The following is a 19,881-nucleotide window of genomic DNA, read 5'->3' as shown; positions in this document are numbered from 1 at the left end:
GGGGAAAGCCATTACAGACAACCTCCATTGAGGAAATGAGACTGGAGGAAAACAGACAAGGTACTAGGGCTGCCTATAATTGTTTATTTCTTTAAGCGGCTCAATATACTTTACATCAAAAGCCACAAGCCACATTAAAGTAAAATTTTGGTTGAGATTTCAAGTGCACAAAAATTAAAGTCATTAAACAGAGCTTTCCTTTCCTTTGCGGGCCATGAAATAAGTCACACTTGCATACCAGGGAGCGTAGGTGCTTCCTTCCACTCATTGACAGTATGGCAGGAAGCGCTTGCACAACAGAGCTACTAAATATCTTATTTGCATTTTGTGAACATCTCTCATGAGCAACCTTTCAGACGGAACAGCCTCACCTGCCCCAAACTACAGGGCTGAGGCGAGAAGAATCTGTCAGGTCATGGTGACAATGAATGAACAGCAGCACTTTTCCACGAACATCCCACAACATCATTATAGCTTGTGGAGAACACCAGTAGAAGTCAGTCCTAGAGTATGTACAGCATATTACCACCTAAGAAGCTCTGTCCTGGGACATGGGATGGGGCCTAAGACAGTCTACAGGTTTCTGGAGTAATATAGTCATCAACACCTGTGGTTCAAGTTTGGCAAGAGCTGCCTGACTAGTTTTAGATTTGATTTATTTGGTTCAATGGGTTATTTAATAAAATCTGTGGCCAACTTGACCTTCAAATTATGTCTCTGTCTTCATATGTGGCTTGGCACTTGGCAATGAATGTTCCTTCTCAAGCAGAACTATATAGCATCACTAGTTTACAATATTGTATTAAGAGTAATGTATCATATATGCTTAAACAGTGGACATTTTAAGTTGCTCTCCCAACCACAGTACATATATTGTTTCACAAAACTCCATAGGACAGGGATGTGGTTTGAAGCTACTACACTGAAACAGAAAGCTATGGAAAAGTTGTATATTTTTCTGGAACTGATATTATTCCATGCAGCATTTCATAACCTGGTTAGAAACAGATCAATTCAAGAACTATTTAAAACCGTTCTTTCAGAGGAAACCAAAACCTTTAAAAGTCATGTGGCTAAAACACTTATTTAATTTAGCAGCATTCAGAACAGCAATTATTAGTCTTTAAGTGGCCGGCGGTTTCTTTTTTAAATTGATTTGTGTGATCTTTTCACAAAAGCAACAGCAGAACTGCAGCTGTTCCCCTTGTGCCTAAAGTTCTTAAGTTGTTTAGGTTACAAAAACACCCACATAAAACATTTAAATGGGATGTATGCAGAATAAAGGTAAAATTGTAAGTAGGAGCAATTAGCATTAGTCAGAATTGGTAACTGTGTCCAGTTACAAACAATGTGTCCAAGCTAGTGAGGGCTTAGCACCCTTGTGCTAACACCAAAATGTTTACAAATAGAGTAGAAGGTACTCAGTGCTTTGAATGATTGGGCCAAATCAGACTGGAAAATGGGATGGAGTTGTGTTTTTTTGTTGGGTTTGTTTTTTGTTTTTTTTACACAATAAACATCCTTAATCCTGCAAGAGTGTTGAGGCTTCATTCTTACAGAACAATTAGGAAATTAGTGTTGTTATTTTAGCAAGCACAAATTATTACACTTGAGATAATTACAAGGACATGCCATCATTAAAGCCATAGCTGCAAGCATCAATTTTCATGTTTGATTTTCGCTTCTAAAAGCTAAATGCCTCCCCGCTTCACCCCCTGAAAAAAAAAGAAAATGAGGATTTGAAGCCTACTCCATCAGGTGTTGAGCATGGCTAAGACACTGGAACCCAGAATGAGAGCGCGTTGAAAATTTTCCAACAAAACAGATTTGCGTGGGGAAATGCCGATCCACCGAAAATGAAATGGGGCATAGAAGCACGTCAATTTGGACGAACTTCCAACAGGACTCTGCCTGCCGGCTGCCCATGACAAACCACCTAGTCTCCTGCCAGTTCATCTGCAAGACTATTGGGAAGAAAGGGCCTTCCACCATTTGCCGCTCTAGCGTAGCTTTGCCCTGTGGACTGCTTTGGAGATCCCTTCGAGTCCTGGGAGCTCTGGGGCTCCTGGTACTGATGGCAGGAGTGGCTGGGGTTCTGCTGCAGGAGTAAGAAGCCCTGGCTCCAGCTTCATGCCACAGAGCTGGGAATGTGGAAAACTTAATGGTTTCCAAGATCTCTGTCAGACCTGGAAACGCTTGAAGCCGTGGCTAGGTAGAAAGCCTCAGAGTACCAGCTCCCCTGCTCAATGTCATTTTGACATTTTTATTTTAGTTATTCTGAAATGAACCCCAGTTCCCCACACCCTGGTTTCCCAACAGCAGGAACTTTTGAAATGTATGCTTTTCATTCCAAATGCAATTTTTGTCTTCAGAATTTCCCTCAGAAAGTTGGATTTTTGACCAGCCTTCTCCAGAAGTCAGACGAAGCAAACCTCTTGCAGTGAAAAAAAAAAATAGCCTTGAGTTGCTTTACTGTGTTGCTATAGACAGAGTGCACATCTGACGATTATGAGGCTTGCTACAGGATTTGGTTATTATTTATACGGTATTATGGTAGTGCCATTCAGTTTGTACAGCCTCTGGTACGTAGCAAGAGAAAGCTCTGGTCTCAGAAAGCTGACAGCCTGAACAGACACGAGGCAAGGACTCTTCATACCCTGTTACAGATGGGGAACTGAGGTGCAGGGAAATTAAGTAACATTCCTGAGTTCACATAGGACAGCTGTTGCAGAGCTGGGAAACCAACTGCAATCTGTTTATTGCCTTCACCAAATGACCATTCTTCCTCACCCTTGAAGTGGAATGGGAAGGAAAAACTAAGCTTTCTATAAAGGTTTCCACTCTCATTCCCTCCCAAAAAAGACATCCTTTCACCCCACAAACACCTCCTTTAAGCATGAATGGAGGAGATCTATTTTTCAGTAAACACACCAATCCAGAGAATGGTAATTTGTAAAAGTACCACTGTAGTTTGCAATCCAAACATAGGCCTACAATCACTGCTAACCAGGCCTCAATTACAGTAGAAGTGTTTCCAATCACTCTTCTAGCTTGCTGGATGGCTCTGCCAAGAACATCAGTTTTTTACGACTTAGAAATATGCTACACAATAGTATGTTATTTACTTGTAAGAAAACCTGAAATTCTTTATTTTGGTTGTTCAGTGATTTCAGGTTATAGGTTCATGACTGTGATGCTCATTCCAAAACCTTCTTTAGGGAGGCCTAAAAAAAAGGAAGAAAAGAAACAAAATACTGGGAGTAGGGATGCGTCTAGGAAAAAAAACTCCAGGATACAGTCATAAAAATGTAAATCTTCACGAGTTCCACTTAGTCGTGGCAGCCTCAATATTCTTCCTCTAAAACTTGCACCAAATCAGCTGGTGGCCCTTGCCAAGTGGGTCTACTGTGTTAAGCAGATTGAATTTTATTAGTTGATGTTAAGATTCATGAACCAAAAAGATGACAAAGCCAGAAGGGAAATACAGAGCACCCGAGTGAGGGACTAACATAAGAGGGATGGGGGTAAGGAGGGGAACACAACTAGGTTACAGAAAATACAGTGTTCGCCAACTAACTTCTGTGCATATGAAAGTCAAGGCAGTCTGCTATACAGGTACTCCTCACTTAACGACCGACCTGTTTAACGACTGCGCGGACTTACAACCAGCGAGAACTGGTCGTAAGTACGAGAACTTTGGTCGTGGAAACGGCAGCGCGGCGTCTCAAGCCAAGGCACGCAGTATCAAAGGGCGGCTCCTCGCTTATCGACCAATTTGCTTAACGACCTAGTCGCAGGAACGGAACTCGGTCGTTAAGTGAGGAGTGCCTGTATTAGCAATCAAGTACCTGATTCATAGATTTTATGGCCAGAAGGGACTGCCGTGATCATCCAGTCTGATCATCAGTGTAATACAGGCCCTACATCTTCCCTGAATTAATTTCTGTTTTCAGTCCAATAATAGTGGTTGAACTATAATTTGGAATCAGAGTCTCATAGGTTGGAAGGGCCTTTATTGCTAGTTTAGTCCAAACCTCTGCAGAGCTGCAGGATTTTCCGTTCCTAACCAGACAGATACTTATCCAGTCTTTTGCTGAAAACCTCCAATGAAGTTTTCACATCTCTAGCTAGACTGCTTGTTCCTTTGCCCTACTGTTCCTACAGTGAGGAGGTTTTTTTATGAGTTAAGCTATATCTGCTATTGCTGTACTATGTCTCTTCTTGTGTCAAGAGAGAACACTATTTCTCCATCTTCTTCATGGCAGCCTTTCAAATATTTGAAAACTGTCATCATGATCCCCCCTCCACCATCTTCTCTTTTCCAAACTAAACACAACTAGTTCCTGCAACTTCTCCTCATATGGCTTGTTTTCCAATCCCTTTATCATCTTCATTGCTTGCTTTTGAATACTATTTTCTCTGCATCCTTCTTTCAAATGCAGTGCTAGTTTAAAAATGCAATTTAGAAAAACATCCAATTTTTTACTTAAGAATGTCCAGTGATAACAAATCCACTGCAAGTTTTGCAATTCACCACAATTCTAGTCTCAGTGAATAATTGCTATTGAAAAGCACACCTTATTTCGTATTTAAATTGTTCCATCTTCAACTCCCAGCCATTGGATTTTCCCAACACTGCAGCTTAAAGCTACTCCTGTCAACAGTAGCTGTAAATGGGTACCTATTCACTCAGGGTACAGAGTCAAAGGCAAGCAGACATGATGGTAGCCACATCTGTCCTTTGTGTGCCATTACCTACAGAAATTGGTGCATTTTAATTGTGTTATCCCAATGGCTTCTAGGCTCAGGACAGAACTTTGACTTCTATGCAATAGTCCTCGCTTTATACACTAAATGATTGCATTCGTCCTTTTAACCATAGTGTTGTACAACAAGCTCACAATCAAGCTGATTATTCACTGCAACCAGCATATACAAGTAGTCCTGCAAAGAACCCTGAATGGGAAAAGCTGCTAATTTGCCCGTCTCCTCCTAGGTAGGCAGCACCTTTGCAGGATTTGGGGATAATCTTGATCGCAACTTTGAGAGGGATTGTGTTGGTTATGATCCCATTTGACGTTTACAACTGCCATTGTTGAAACTGTCTCGGCAGCAGCTGCTGTCAGGCCTCATGCATAAGGAGAAAGTGCAGCTGTGATGTTGTATGGCAGCAAAGTTTGACTGAGGTTTGAATGAGCAGACGCCAACTGGGCATGCTCCAAAGGAGTTGTAAATATTTACAATATGGCATTTGACTGGTCCTTTATGAGGAAGAAAGGTTTCTAACTATGGGCCAGATCGTTTCCATTTGCATAAATGTATTCATAAAAGTTATGAGTCAGTGTATAGTCTGATACTTTTACTTCTGACGCATAATACCTTGACTCAACTGAAGCCAGTGGAATTACTCATGGATAGGTTTCCAGTAAACCAGAGTCACAGCATCAGAATTTTATCACAAACTATCACTAAAGTGTTTTCCAAAAATACCCTTCTTCCTCAAGGGCTAAAATTAAGCATAAAATAAATTTCAGCTTTCTCCAAGAATGTTACTAGGAAATGAAAACTGAGTTATCATGGGTCTCCATAATTTCTGCCACATTAACTCTAGCACGTTGGCTTCTATGCACTACAATATACATTATTTAAATGAAGCATAATAAATTGGTATTCACATGCCTCCAACTATATTGAAGCCAAACTGACATTACTTTCAAAATGCATTTACAGCTATAAATATAGGTTTTACATTTGGCAAAAAGGCAGAAGCTTTAACAGAAACTTAGGTAAAACATTAAATTATTATTCCCAAATACCAGCCTTAATAAGACAGTTATTAGATGTGGAGGAAAACAATAATGGTTCCCCTTAAACTATATTTATTGTAGATTAGTAGCAGTTACATCATAATAAATCTATTCCATCCTTGTTAATCCTAAATTAATATAAATAAATGTATATCCCATCAGTTAACATGTCAGCATTGGAACACACAGCTTCTGTAAATGTAACTGAAATAGAATGTGGCCTATTAATCCTTGGTAATCACGGGATGTATAGTGCAAAGACAAACCTACGATACCTGATTTTTCAAGTGACACATTCAAAAAACTGTCTGATTTAAAGGTGGGAAAAACAAATGGTTAGTGAAGTGCCTGGACCACCACATGCTATTGGAATGGAAAACACTCAAAGCAAAACCTTGGGATTGGCTCACAGATTCATAGATGTAGGGTCAGAAGGGACCTTGCAGATCTTCTAGTCCAACCCCCTGCCCTGAGCAGGAGAGAAAACTGGGCTCAAATAACCCCAGCTAGGTAATCGTCAAGCCTCCTCTTAAAGACCCCCCAAGGTAGGAGCCAGCACTACTTCCCTTGGAAGTTGGTTCCAGATCCTAGCCGCCCTGACTGTGAAGTAGTGCCTTCCAGGACACAGAGCATATCCAGGCAAATACAGAAGTGAATGGAAGGCTGAGTGTGAGGGAACAAAGGGTGGAAGCAAATGAAACTGGGCAAGTGAAAAAAGACCCACAAAAAGGCTGCCACTGAACCAAAGGCACAGCACAGTGAATTCCAGGGAGCCAGCTTATTTCTATAATTATGCCCACAGCATGATGGAAATGAGCCTAGATAGAACCCTGTTTCTGTCTGAACATCCTTCTTCCACAGTTAGTCGTAAGAGGGTTGAACAGGCTGCTGGCAAGTGGCAATTCTTCAGTATACTTCCTTTAGAGTCTGAGCTGCCCTGCTAAGACTGCGCCTTGCCTTCAAGTCCTGTCCTTGGTCCTCCCTGCCCAGATGCTTCGATTAGCCTCGTCTTTGGTGACCGTCACCCTTCTGCTTCCTTTCCATGCCCTGATTCCAGTGTAGATCAACTGTTCCAGATCTCACCTCGGTCTTTGGACTCTGGCTCTGGTGTAGCCCCCTGACTTTCAACTCTGCTGGAGGCAGTGCACTGGAGTGCCCATATCCCTATCTCTGGTTTCCTAATGTGGAAACATGCAGCGGCTACCACATTTCCTGCAGTGACACTCAAATGTGGGCATCTAAATACTAATTGTTTATTTTTAAATTATATCACGGGCCCATCAGAACTATCTATCGGCTGAGCATATGCCCAACGTGAAAAATTACCAACAACTAATTAAATAAAATTGCATGTGTGAGTAACATACAAGAACCCCTTCAAACCAAACACGTTATACAGATGCTGGGCTTTCTACTGTGGTCCACAGCCTTGGTATCTGGATTCTGATCTCTTGCTACAGGGCTCTGTGAAGCTAAGCTAGGTTTAAGGCTTCATGTAAATGAGATGATAAGAAGGTCTGTTGTTTTTTTGTGGAGTAATAAGAGACTCCTGGAGTGATCGATAAGCCATGGAGAATGCCCTCCACTCCTCCCCGCCCTGACATTCAAATCTAGAATCTTATCAAGATTATTCATGCTGATCTCAACTATCGTGACAGCACGTGACAAAAGAGGCTGTCAAAATGCTGCCAGCTGCCTATGCAAACACCAGAGAGGCTTGAAAATCGGGCCACGTAATTCAGTTCTAAACAGGGCAGAAAAGCAAAGCATACCAACCCGGAGGAGCCTCAAAATGAGCAAGAAGGAAACCTTAGAAGGAAAATGGGTGACTCTCAGAGTACTAATGTTTGGGGATTTTCCAACAAGAGTCAATTGCTGAGCGATGACCTTCATATGTAGGGGAAATGGAGCTTTCTTCATCCAAAAGGGAAAAAGGAAAAAAATAGATGAAAAGAAAAAGAAAAACACATTTGTCATACAATACAAGTAGTTGAAGTATTTTGGGAACAGATTTACCATCTCTCAATTAAACATGAGGCAGCATGACTGTGCTTTCATTGCACAGTAGTTTCCACTATGATAACAAGTCCAACAACTGCTTCATTGTGGGCTGTGCAGAAATGAGAGGGACTCCCACAGTGCATATTAATGACTGACCTCTGATGTAATCAGGGGAAAAAATAGCACCCAACAAAAATTACAGTTTTCACTGCAGCATGGAAGACATTTTTACTGCCAAATAGGAACTATCAGGGGAGAGCAGCTACTACAGTGGGGCTCAGCTTAAGGAGTATGTACTGCATCTCTGTTATAATCTCAGAATGGGCCTCCTGTACTAAAGAAAGATCTCCTCACTTTTTCAGATCTAATAAAGATTTTCCTGAGACTGCTTCTTTTTTCCTCCCTCTAAGAACCTGCATGGTCTGTTTCACCCAGGGAGAGGATTTTGCTGTACTTGCTGACTTTTTCTGTTCCAGCTTTGAGGAAATGCAGCAAACCACCTACTACAGCTTACCAGTGTTTCCTCTAGTAAAAAGCGCAACCCTGCTTACGCAAACATGTCCCCAGAAACAAGCTTTCATAAGCATTATACACCATAATCCTGAAAATACTTGTGGTTGCTGTAAATGTTTTCTCTCCTGGTATTAGCAAGTCAAATTATTTTCTACTCTATGATTAGCCTCTTTTGCACTTAAGGAACAGGAATTCCAACAGAGTTGAAAAGCAAAATTGGGTTTAGTGGAGAGCAGCCTGTGAGAAACTTGAAATGGTGCAGGTAGAGAATAAAGACCATTCAGTATTAAAGCCCATTAATTAAGTTACATTACTATTAGGGCTGAACAGACTAGTCCAAATAAAGCTAAAAAGTCATCCTGCAGTTTGACCTCGCACTCGATTTAACTCTATTTTTGGAGGATCAATGAAGCATGGTTAGCTTTTCCATTTCCTTGTAGTGCTGTACTTTCTGAGACTTGAAGTGGAAATACCAAGTGACCAGGAAACAGAACTGCCATGAGAATATTCTGATCTACCTGGTACCTGAGAGGAAGTTTTGGAAACCATATAGGATCTCCGGACTTCAGATAGGCTGCCTGCAGGCATTTCAACTTTGGGATGTTTGTCCAAATGGATCTTTGCATCTTTCAGTCCCTTCCATCCCTTGAAAAAAGAGGAGGGATGGGTACAGAGAAAAGCAGAACTATTGCTTTGCGCCCATTTCCCATACACCAGTTTGCAGAATAGCTGAATTGCGCAGGGTGGGTAGTAGCTGCATTTCTAAAAGAGAATTTACTCTGCACGTGCCCAGGAATTTCAGGAGACATCCTGACTTCAGTGCTCCCTCTTGGCAGTGTAGCTCCACAGCAATCCTTCCTACTGGCTGTGTATCAACAGGGTTCAGTATATTCCTCAGGCAATGCTCCCATTTGAAAAAAACAACCCAGAAGAATTGCCTGAGTGCCAGGCAATTGATTCAAATACCTCCATGCCTCCGATTCAAAGCCCGTTGAAGCCAATGGAAAGCCTCATGTTGCTCCCAGCCTGCAAATGTTTTACAGGTTTATATTTTCTGTCACATTAATGCATACTAATAGAACAATAGCTGGTGGTAAGCCAAAGCGATTCAGCCTGGAGTGTGCATCTGTGAGACGGCTTGTTAGAGGTATTCTCATAAGCTAGGCTTTTCATCAGTCTGACCTCACTGTCAGGTAAAGTGGCCTGCCATGGCTGAGAAAGGTATGGTGGTCATTAAGTAAGAGTCATCCCAGCATACTTATATGATGCTATCCTTCTGGAGTACAGTGTTCATCTGCAGCTCTTAAAATAAAATAAGTCACTCGCTGGGCACATCTACACATGCATTAATGTGCCATTGCTACTGCATATTGTTTAGTACATCTAATATGAGGTACTATGTAAATGTGCAGCAGCCAGCGCTAATGCACAGTAGCAATGGCACACTGAGTTTTTGTGATGTTTAATGCACAGTAGACTAATTCTACTGCGCATTAGCATGCTTTTTGCCATGACATGCTGATGTGCAGTAGAATTAGTCTACTGTGCACTACACGTCTCATGTAGATGCACCCACTGAATGGTGGTATTACTCTAAAGAAGTGCTGTTTCACTCTCTTTTCCCCTATCTTTTCTAAGCTTATGCAAGGAAATAAGACATGAAGAAAACATATCTGGGACAATATGGGTGCAGAACATCTCTACATATGAAGCCATACAAGCTAGTTGGGATATTTTTCAGTAATGTCCTCTCAGAAATAACAAAAAAGTGTGCAAAATCTGCAAAGATTGGACTCCTACCCAGGACTCTTACACAAATCATTAGCAGCTGAGAGGCATGGAGACTCCTTTTCATCTCACTTTTAAAAGCTGATGACCATGAACCAAGAGGATCATGCTTCGAGGTTGGACTATGTCTGCATACCAGATTCCTGCAGGGCAAGGCCAGGCATGAGTGGGTGGACTCTACTACTTAGTTGAACCTCTTTAGTTAGTCTTACCATTTGATTACAAGCAATTGCTGTTGGAGATGCCATAAAAATATTATGCTCTTAAATGTTCTGCACTACACCTACTACATATTGTACTGTTAACCCTTTCTGGCTGTCCTCATTGCTGCTGTCTCACACGATTGGAAAAAAACAGAGCTCGCTAGCTTATCTCCTTCTACCAAGTTTCATCACAGATAGCTGGCTCTTATTCAAGTGTGGTATGTGGGATGCTGCCATTCACTAATGACAACCATGCTGTCCTACATATTCCCTCCTCTACTGGCAAGTATTTCAATGCTCTGGAATGTCTGGTTATGTGAAAAGCACTATAGAAATACAACTTGACCTTATTGTTATTGTCATGAAACTAAAATTACTCCTTCAAAGCTCACTAGCAAAATTACTCAATAAAAGACCCTATTGAAAGGTTGTTTCCACAGATAATCAGATATGGACATAGGCCTAAAATCTGTGCGACACCAATGAGGTTCCTACAACAATGAAAGTGATGCTTTATTATTAGTGATAGGCCTCATGAATAATCTACTTGGCAGCTGTAATGAAAGGAAAAAAAATCCAGTGTCAAAGGAAATGTGCATGATTCCAGCTAAGAAGTAGCAGAACATTAATGTTTGTATAAGATATAAAAAGAATTAGATTTTTTTTTAAATGACATAAACACCAATTAGAGAGGAACCCCCTTATCTGAAATGTGACGTTTATATTCACAGACACTGGTAAGACCGCTGCAGATTCTTTAGGGACCTACAGAATGTACCCACAATGAACTCCGATCGGTCTGACAGTCTCTGATCTTCTTTACATTTCACTGACCAGTTAATAAACATAAAATTGGGCCCAATCCTAAATTCCTTCTCCCCTCAAAACTCCCATCACGTGCAATGGGAGTGTTGAGAGCAGCGAGAAAGGCAGGATTGAGCCCACAACACTTTTGTCATACTCCATTACATTATGCTGTTGGCTGATATATGGTGACTTTCCAAGCTAAAATTTGGCAGACAACTTAAGAACTGGATGTTCACAGAAAACAGGTCATTTTTACTTGCACATAAAATAGCAACAGTCTCAAGTCCACAGATCTGCCAGGGCAAGAGGATTCTCTGGTGGATTTGGTTTGCATAAATACAACATACACATAAAAACTTCTGATATTTTCATTTTCTGAACTGAAGAGAGAAGAATTTAAGGCACCCAATGAATTCACACATTTCTTGGAGGCTAGTGTGGAATCTCGGCCCACGGAAAGGAATGTGTGTGAAAGGGTAGAAAATATAAATATCTAAGAACTACTTCCCCATATAAAAAGAGTGAAAAATTGTAGAGAGAGATGGAGATATTTGATCAAAATGCACCTTGAGGGGGATTAATATTTGGTTGAGTATTTTTTAAAACTATACAGCCCAAACTTTATAATTCATTTCTGTCTGCAGGTTTCAAACTAGACATAGCTGCAAACTATGGTGGTAATGTCTATAACTATTATGGGGCTGCCTATTACAATTTAAAAGGCATAGTCAAAGAAACACCAAAGGTATAAAACATCTACTAATGTAAGGTTTTGCTGAGACCCATTTCACTGTGCTGACTCCAGAGAAGTAGCAGTAAGAGCATCAAAAATGTGTCTACCCTGACAAGGAAACGTAACCATTCCTTTTGTGACTTTAAGCAATGTGCTGATGATACTGTGGTGGTTTTTTCTTTAGTCTTGGCACTTCTTTTTTAAAATGTGCACTGGAATTTTTTTAGGTTATTGTCATGGTAAAAGGAAAGCATGAAAAACTGCACACCTCCGGCAAAAATAAAAGTAAAGAAACAAATAAATGACTCCTCCCACACCACTGCAAAAAATAAAAACATCTTTCCTTTTTTTTTTGTTGCTTTTTATTATGCGTCAAAAGGGCATCTCTTTCTCTATTTGGCAGTTGCTCTTTTGTTTTTCCATTAGCAAAAATTTGGTTTTGGTGCCTCAGAATCACAGACCAATGGGCAAAAGAACTCAACTATGGGTACATACACATTTGCTACACCCAGTCTAGGGTTAGGCAGCTTATTTTAAGCCACCCAAACCTAGATCAGAAGCAGCACCTGCAGCCATTCATCACTGCCTGGAGTGGTGCAGACAGCCAGAGGTAAGTAACTTGGGGTGGCAGGTCCAGAGAGAGCGGTAATCAGGGGGCTAAAAATAGGTGCGGAGATGAGTAGAAACCGCGGAGATGGGTAGAACACCTACAAGCATTCACTAGATTGAGTTAACTCCTTTGCAGACTGGGTTGACCCCTTTCTTAATTGGTGCACCATTTATTTTTTGGCTGACTTAAGCCCTGTGAATGCCTGCACAACCAAGAACTTTGATTGACCTAACCTTGGTTAGGTTGAATTAACTAACACTTGTACATAGCCTAGCATCCTACCTCAGCAAAAAAACCTGAGTATCTGCTTAGCTTTAAGCAGGTGCTTTAATTTCATGCAAGTCAAGAGAAATTCACATGATCAGTACTTCTGAAAACCAGGTTGCTAACCTGTAATTTCCCATCAGGATTTCTAGCAAGCAACTGTCTTTGAATTACCCTCATCTTCTCTAAAAGTCTGAAGGGGCCTACAGCCTATATTCCCACCCCTGTATGCTACATTTTTTAAACTAATGACATCTTTAGATCTTAATTCTGAGAACTCAAATTAAATGGTTTCATGGTCTCCATCCACATATTAGAAACTACATCTATAACTCATAAAGAACATCACTTGACACCCAGAGACACACATATTAGTAGGCACTATTAAAGACATTAAACAGTGAAAGATCATGGTGAACAATCCTTCCCCTCACACATTAGCCAGGACAGAAATATGGTAGCCTAGTGGAGGCAAAGACTGCACTGGCTCTGCTCATGCTGAGCCTGATTCCTGGAAGACATGGCCTAATTTCCTGGAGTGATAAATGCCTTAACTTCTCCTATTTATTGTAGGAGGGCTGTTTCTCTCAAAAAGTCAGGCTCATGTTTTCTAGGAACGTCAATCTAACATTTTGTGGTGCTTGTTCAAAAAGTAATGTCAGACAAAGTGGCAAGGAAGGAGGAAGACCTTTAAGGAAGTACTGTCTCCAATAAAACTCCCTTGCCATGTTATCTGGTAATACTTTCTCTGTCATGCCATCATTTATGGACTGGTATGTAAGGTGGCTCAGGATTGTAACAGACAATCGTAACAGACAGCCCAAGGCAGAATTGATTCAATCTTTGCAGGTTAGTTTAAGCTGCATAGATTGAACTGATAAGTAACTGAACAGACATTCACTTTTGATTCCGGAAATGCAGCCACATGCCTGCAGTGGCCCAGGCCAGAAGCCAGAGATGGGAGTGCTAGAGCATGCCTCCTGCACTGCTAGAGCAGGGGTTTGCAGGGGAAGTGCAAAGCATTCTGGGATGCTAGGGGTCTGAGTTAATTTGAATCTGGAGGAGATGTGGGACAAAAGTTCAATAAACCAATTTAACCTAAATCAGTTAAGTCTAAGTCTAAATCCTTCCAGGTTTATCTTAAACTGTTTACAGACATTTTGAAAATGGTTTATGTGGACTGACCTTTTGTTGTGTCTCAGATTTGAACTGGTTTCCGATCATTTATACAGTTTTATGTGTAATTTTTGTCCCTAGCCTAAAGGTGGAATTTTTTTCTTGATGTAGGAGGCCCCCTCATTGAGGATACAGAAGGACAGGATATTCCATATTTGTGCTTACCCAAAGGGGTAAGTAATTCAGGCTGAAGGGCTGGGGCTGCACTTGACAGTATATTTTTAAAGTGCCTGGCTTTCCTAATGCCACAAAGTATGCTATCATATTTAACCAAATCCCAGATGATTTTGAATTTAAGATCTACCCCTCCAATAAATAGGATCTATACATCGAAAATTACAAATTTGTTATAACTTTCCATGTATAGAATCTAATTAGTGGAAGTTTGTCTTAAATATGCCTGCCCTGCCCCCTAACCCTCCCAACTGCTAGAGAGAGAAAAACAGCAGTGGGGAGCAAAAGGTCAGACCTCTGTCCCTTGCTCCTCCACTTCTTGTTTCTCCATGCTTGTGCCAACCCCCTGCTGCCTGCCCCCAACTCCCTGTCCCCCCACCTACTGATCCCCGCTGCAGCCTGCCTCCCCCACCCCTACCTTCTCCCTGCAGCTTACCTCCCATAACCCTTAATCCTCCCTGCAGCCTTCCCCCCACTCACCCCCATCCCATTATCTTCTGCTGCAGCTCTGCTCCTGAGGCAAACAGCAGCAGCCCCAGCCCAGCCCAGCAATGGAGAAGTGGGGACTCCTGGTCTGGTTAGGTCAGGGCTAGAAGAACCAGAGCTGGAGAAGAAGGTAAGGTGCAGGGGGGGGAAACTGGATGAAGGGAGCAGGGCTGAAGAGACAGGGTGCAAAGGGGAACCAAGGGGTAGGCAAGGCAGGGGGTGGGGGGTAGGCACAGGAACAAGGAGGCAAGGTGAGGGGGAAGGCTGCAAGTTTTCCCCCATGAACCCTGCAGTCTCCTCTGCAACCCATTCCCCTGCCAAATGAACCGTTCCCATCCGTGGCAGGCAATAGCTCAGTTCCAGCTACAGCCCTAAGGCCAGGGCCAAAGCCGGAGCTGAACTGTGGACTTACTCTGGGATGATGCTTGAATACAAAATGAGGTTTCTTCACACCCCCCACCCCGCCCATGTTGATTGGGGGAAAAAAAACCCAAAAAAACCTTGTCTTGGATTTGAATAAATATTAGGAGTGTGAGAAGCGGGCCCTATTCGATTCAGATTGGGATTCGGCCCGAATCAGGAACGGTGATTTGATTCGTTGATTCAGATCACTGTCCCTGATTTGGTTTGGCTGAATCTCAAGATTTGAAGCTGAGTGAGAGAATCAGCAAGTCGGACACAGCTTTAAAAGTTTTTTCTACATGCCTTGAGGTACCAGCGCAACTCGTGAATGCTGCGATCATGGGGTGGATGCAGCATCCCACAGGAGCATGCGGGGGGGGGGGGGAGGGAGGCCCCCACCATGTGCTTGACGGCGAACCTGGAAGTGGATTTGAAGTACTTCAGGTCCACTTCCAGGTCTGCTGGGGAGTGCACGGGGGGCTGCCTCCCCAGCTCAGTGATCAGCCACAGGGGGACCCAGGGTAGACCCCACCCCCCAGACCTAGGAGGTACCAGTTGCTGAGCCGGAGGGGTGCAGGGTGCCCCAGCGCGCTCTCCGGCAGACCTGCAAGTGGACTGGAAGTAGTTCTGGTCCACTTCTGGGTCTGCTGCTGAGCATGCTGGGGAGCCCCCCACACTCTCGTGGGACGCTCCATGCACCCCAGCATCACAGCATTCACGAGCTGCCTGCTACCTAGAGATATGTAGAAAAAAACATTTAAAGCTGTCTCTATGTCTGAATCACCAAATCTTTCTGAATTTGTTTGGAGGGTTCAGACTTGATGCAGAGAGATTAAAGGGTCCTCTGATTTGATTCGGATTTGGAGATTGGGCCACCGAATTGGGCCGAATCTCCGCTGAATCGAATCCAGGGCCAAAGGTTTGCATAGCCCTAGTAAATATGATAATTAGTGCCAGTCGTGGGGAGGAGTATTCCTTTGGGTTCACTAGGAATCATCCCAAAAGGTAAAATCCATTTAACTGTGCAGCAATGCTCTCCTTTCCTTGATCTGCTTACAACAGTAGTTTTATTGTCATGGCTATAAACTCAGGATGGAGGTGCAAAAAGTAAGTTACTTCACGTTCATGAACCCACTCGGCTGGTTTTCCCCAGTTCGTTGCAGGAATTTCTCACCTCTAGGTCAGTTGTGCAAGCAAATTGCTACACTGCCTGCCAGTGGATGCTGATCACAGAGCAGTGCATTCAGGAAACTGCCAATAAACATGGATCAAAACATGCATGCATCCAGCCGCCTAAATGTTTCTTAAACCTTTGGACAGTACTCTGTGAAGTCGTCTGTACAATTCTGGGAGGACTACAGAAGGTGAAGTAGATTGCACTATACAGCAGATCGTTTAGAAAAAAAGGCGTGCAGGAAACTGACCCCTACCAAGAAGCTGATGCAGCAGTGCCAAGAGAAAGTTATAATTCAAGATGGAAGCAAACCATATAACTTTATATCTAATGATCTGGTCCCAATCTGTATTTATCTGGCAGACTTCCTGCTGTAGCTTGGTATATGTTTGTCTCTGTTTTTCAATAGTCGGGGTAAGTATCTGATGGGCAGTTTTCCAGCTGGGAATAATGCTACAACTCCATTCAGTCATATGTGTGATTCTTCTTCCTCCTTTTGTGTTCTGTCATGGTGGCCGAGGAATGGGTGATGTACTTAAGCATTCACGTAAGTTACTTGGCAAATTCTGGCAGTTTTTATGGTTCCTGGAATACATGTGAGGTGGCCATAATTTCCTTGCATTAATTAATTATCTGAGATCATTAGGAAGAATTCAGTGTTAGGATCTGATGTGCGAAATTCATTATTCAAAATGCAATTGGTTATGTAGGTCACACGGCATCATTTCTCTTGCAACTGAATGTCCAATCACCTACCAGCACTACTGTGCACATGAACAGAGAGCTGTGCGCTGGGTGGCAGAAGTGGTGACAAGGGCTCAGCTGGCTGCAGCCACAGCTGGGCTGGCACTGACAGTAGCTGCCATTCATGCATCCCTTCTAAGTGGGAGCCTAGAGCTAGTGCCCCACTCACCCACACCTCTTTACATTACTGCATGTGCATTTCATGTTTTGCTTCTGGAAACATCAAATCACTCAAATCCACGGAGGGAATAAATGCGACTATGGTGAGAAAGTGGCTGGAGTGAATCCATAAAAACTGAATAGGTACAAGCATCCAAGCAACATCCAGACAACAGGCCCTGTATATCCATGGCTCATATCTCCCTGTTATAACCGGACAACTGAATTCTTACATTTTCCATGTATTATATAACTATTACTAGAGCATATTTTCATTTGCTTTAGTGCTTTATCAGATGGTCTAACACCACTATACAAAAATTAAGAGTCAGCATGCCTAGGAGGCTGGTATAGAGAGAGCTCAAAGATGCTAATTTTCCTGAAGAGTAATGGGAGGCACCAGAAATGATGAGGCCTCGCTTACAGAAGCAACAGACAACACAAAGAATGGAATTCAGGAATCCCAATTCCCAGGCCCCCCTTCTAACAGTTACATAATGCTGCTTCTTGGCACTGAAACATGCATCCTAATAAATTTGTGTGAAATATGGGATCCCCAGACACTCATTTTTGCAGTCTTACTCAAGGAAAATTCATATTCATACATGCCCTGGAAATTAGCTTCTGAGAGGATATGGGATTTCGTTTAATCTTTCCCTCATGTACAATCACAGAAAACAAAATGAAAGGACCAGCTCTGAAATGCTTTTCTTGCACAACAGGTGTAACAACTTCCATGGCTCTTACTGAACCCGATTGTCAGACCTCAGTAGCATCCAAGTTATCCAGCCATTAAACTATATATAAGCTTGTGACTGGTATACCTTTTCGGACTCTTTGCCTTGTGTGAGAACAGCTTCCTGAAGGTATTTTAAGGCTCCCAATCCTGGCCAAAACTGGGAAGCACAGAAATATTCAGAAGTGGAGGAATATGACCCCCAAAAAATGAGAATATGAGCGAGAGAAAGAGAGAGAGAGAAAGAGAATACATAACTGCTTCTCAATGTTTCATTTTAATTTTAAGCCAAGATACAGTTCAAGTTTTTAGCCACTGTTCAAATCTGTTCTAATTTACCCTAAATCCTTCCACCTCCCCTAGGTTAGGCTACAATTCTTTTGGAAAAGGGTCACATCTATAAGCAGCAGAAGTAACAAGAATTGATAAATGACAAAAGTATGGACCTGATGAGTTAGATAATCACATTTAAAATAAACGTTCTAAAAACATTTCTGCAGAAGTTCATTGTAAAAAGAAAAAGCTTTAAAGTGCCACTGGTTTTAAATACAAAATTAAGTGTTTTCTTTTATTAAAGGATTTCTGCTGGCAGAAGGGAGAGTAAAGCCTGTAACAATATTTCAAAGTGTTCCTTAATACACATTTTCCCCTAGTAAAACCAGCAGGGAGAGTGTCCAAATAACTCTCCACTAAATGCCAGTATTATATTTCCAGTAAAAGTCTAGTTCAGCCAGGCATCAAAAATATTTTCACAGAAGAGCCTATTAGAATCAAAGTCTTATTAACTGAAGGTTGCTGTCTGCAGCTAAACTTTACCTGAATGCTTCCCTATGTGTTTTATATTCTCCATATTATTTTTGAATTTGAAGTGTATGAACCTGTTTCTTAAAATTCTGCAGCATTCAAAAAACAGCTCATGGCAAAGCCAAAATAGCAGATCATATTAGATATCTTTAAAGAAAAAAATATGGCCAAGATATTTCATTGTCAAAGCCAGCGCCACTGGAAAAAATATCAGTCTTTGGGGATTTTTATGACGATATTATCTGCTAAAACTAACTCGCAATGACGAAGCAGCAAAAGAAATATAAAGTGTATATTTCAGCTCCAGTATTTGATACTAACCAATTTTTTTGCAAATTTGGGAGCACAAAATATACACAGTTAATAAAGCAGAAACTGAATCTAGGGAAGACAAGACAGAAGGGGAAAGCCCTGATTCGTAGAGGAAAATGGTAATTACTTTTCGCTAGTTTAATTATATTCTCTACAAAACCTCCCCATCAAATTTGGTAAAGCATGGCATTGTTCCTAACTTAAAAGAATGTTCTCTCTTGGAAAAGTAAAAAAGGTAGAGTGTTAGATTTTTTTTTTCCTGGTGAGAGAAATTCAGTCTATTTAAAAAAAATAAATAAATAAATGCAGAAAGCCTAGCTCTCCAAAAACTAACAAATGATGCTGGATATTTCTCCCTCAGTCCTGGACCTCAAACTACAGAACAAGAATAAAGCATTTGTAACTCTCCAAAAGGAGACCTTGCATTTGGAATTCACATCTCTGCCAAGTAAAAGCTTTTCTGCTGTTGTCACTGTCTCATTGTCATTCCACTCACTGCGGGTTCCCCAGGGTCCAGAACAGGAGTCCTGGCATTATTAACATAGCAGATTAATAGCAGTGGGAAAAGACATTCTCACAAACATGCTAAATATTAATAATAATCAATAACAATTTATATTTCCTAACGTGAGCTAGACAAACATACCCCAGGCATGTAAAGAGGGAGGGAGGGAAAGGGCACTGCACAGGGAAGGGACAGTATCAACAGACTCTGCAGAATAAAAAGAGAATCAGTGAATCAATGCAGGACACAGGACTGAGCCGTGAGGTGGATGTCAAAAGCAGAACTCTATTTTAAGAGGAAAGAGGTGCACATATTCATGTAACAATGTCAGATGGATTTTTTGTGCCCAGGCAAAAAAAAAAAAAAAAAAAAAAAAAAATCCCCCATAGCTCACTAGTTTCACATCACATTTTCAATGCCACAGCTCTGCAAATGCAGTGATAATTTTTTTCACCCTTTGGGGTAATTTTGCACTTTGCAATT

At 41.7% G+C, this 19,881-nt stretch overlaps 1 protein-coding gene across 19 annotated transcripts in view; it reads right to left on the bottom strand.

Annotated features, from left to right (window-relative positions):
• Positions 1–19,881, bottom strand: part of PRDM16 (PR/SET domain 16) — a 459,271-nt gene that overhangs the window by 302,672 nt on the left and 136,718 nt on the right. The window lies entirely within an intron of this gene.

This window comes from Alligator sinensis, unplaced genomic scaffold, assembly GCF_000455745.1.
Source record: "Alligator sinensis unplaced genomic scaffold, ASM45574v1 scaffold366_1, whole genome shotgun sequence".
Taxonomy (NCBI): Eukaryota; Metazoa; Chordata; order Crocodylia; family Alligatoridae; genus Alligator; species Alligator sinensis.
Note: the sequence above shows the minus strand (reverse complement) of the source record. Positions and strands in the feature narration are given on the sequence as shown.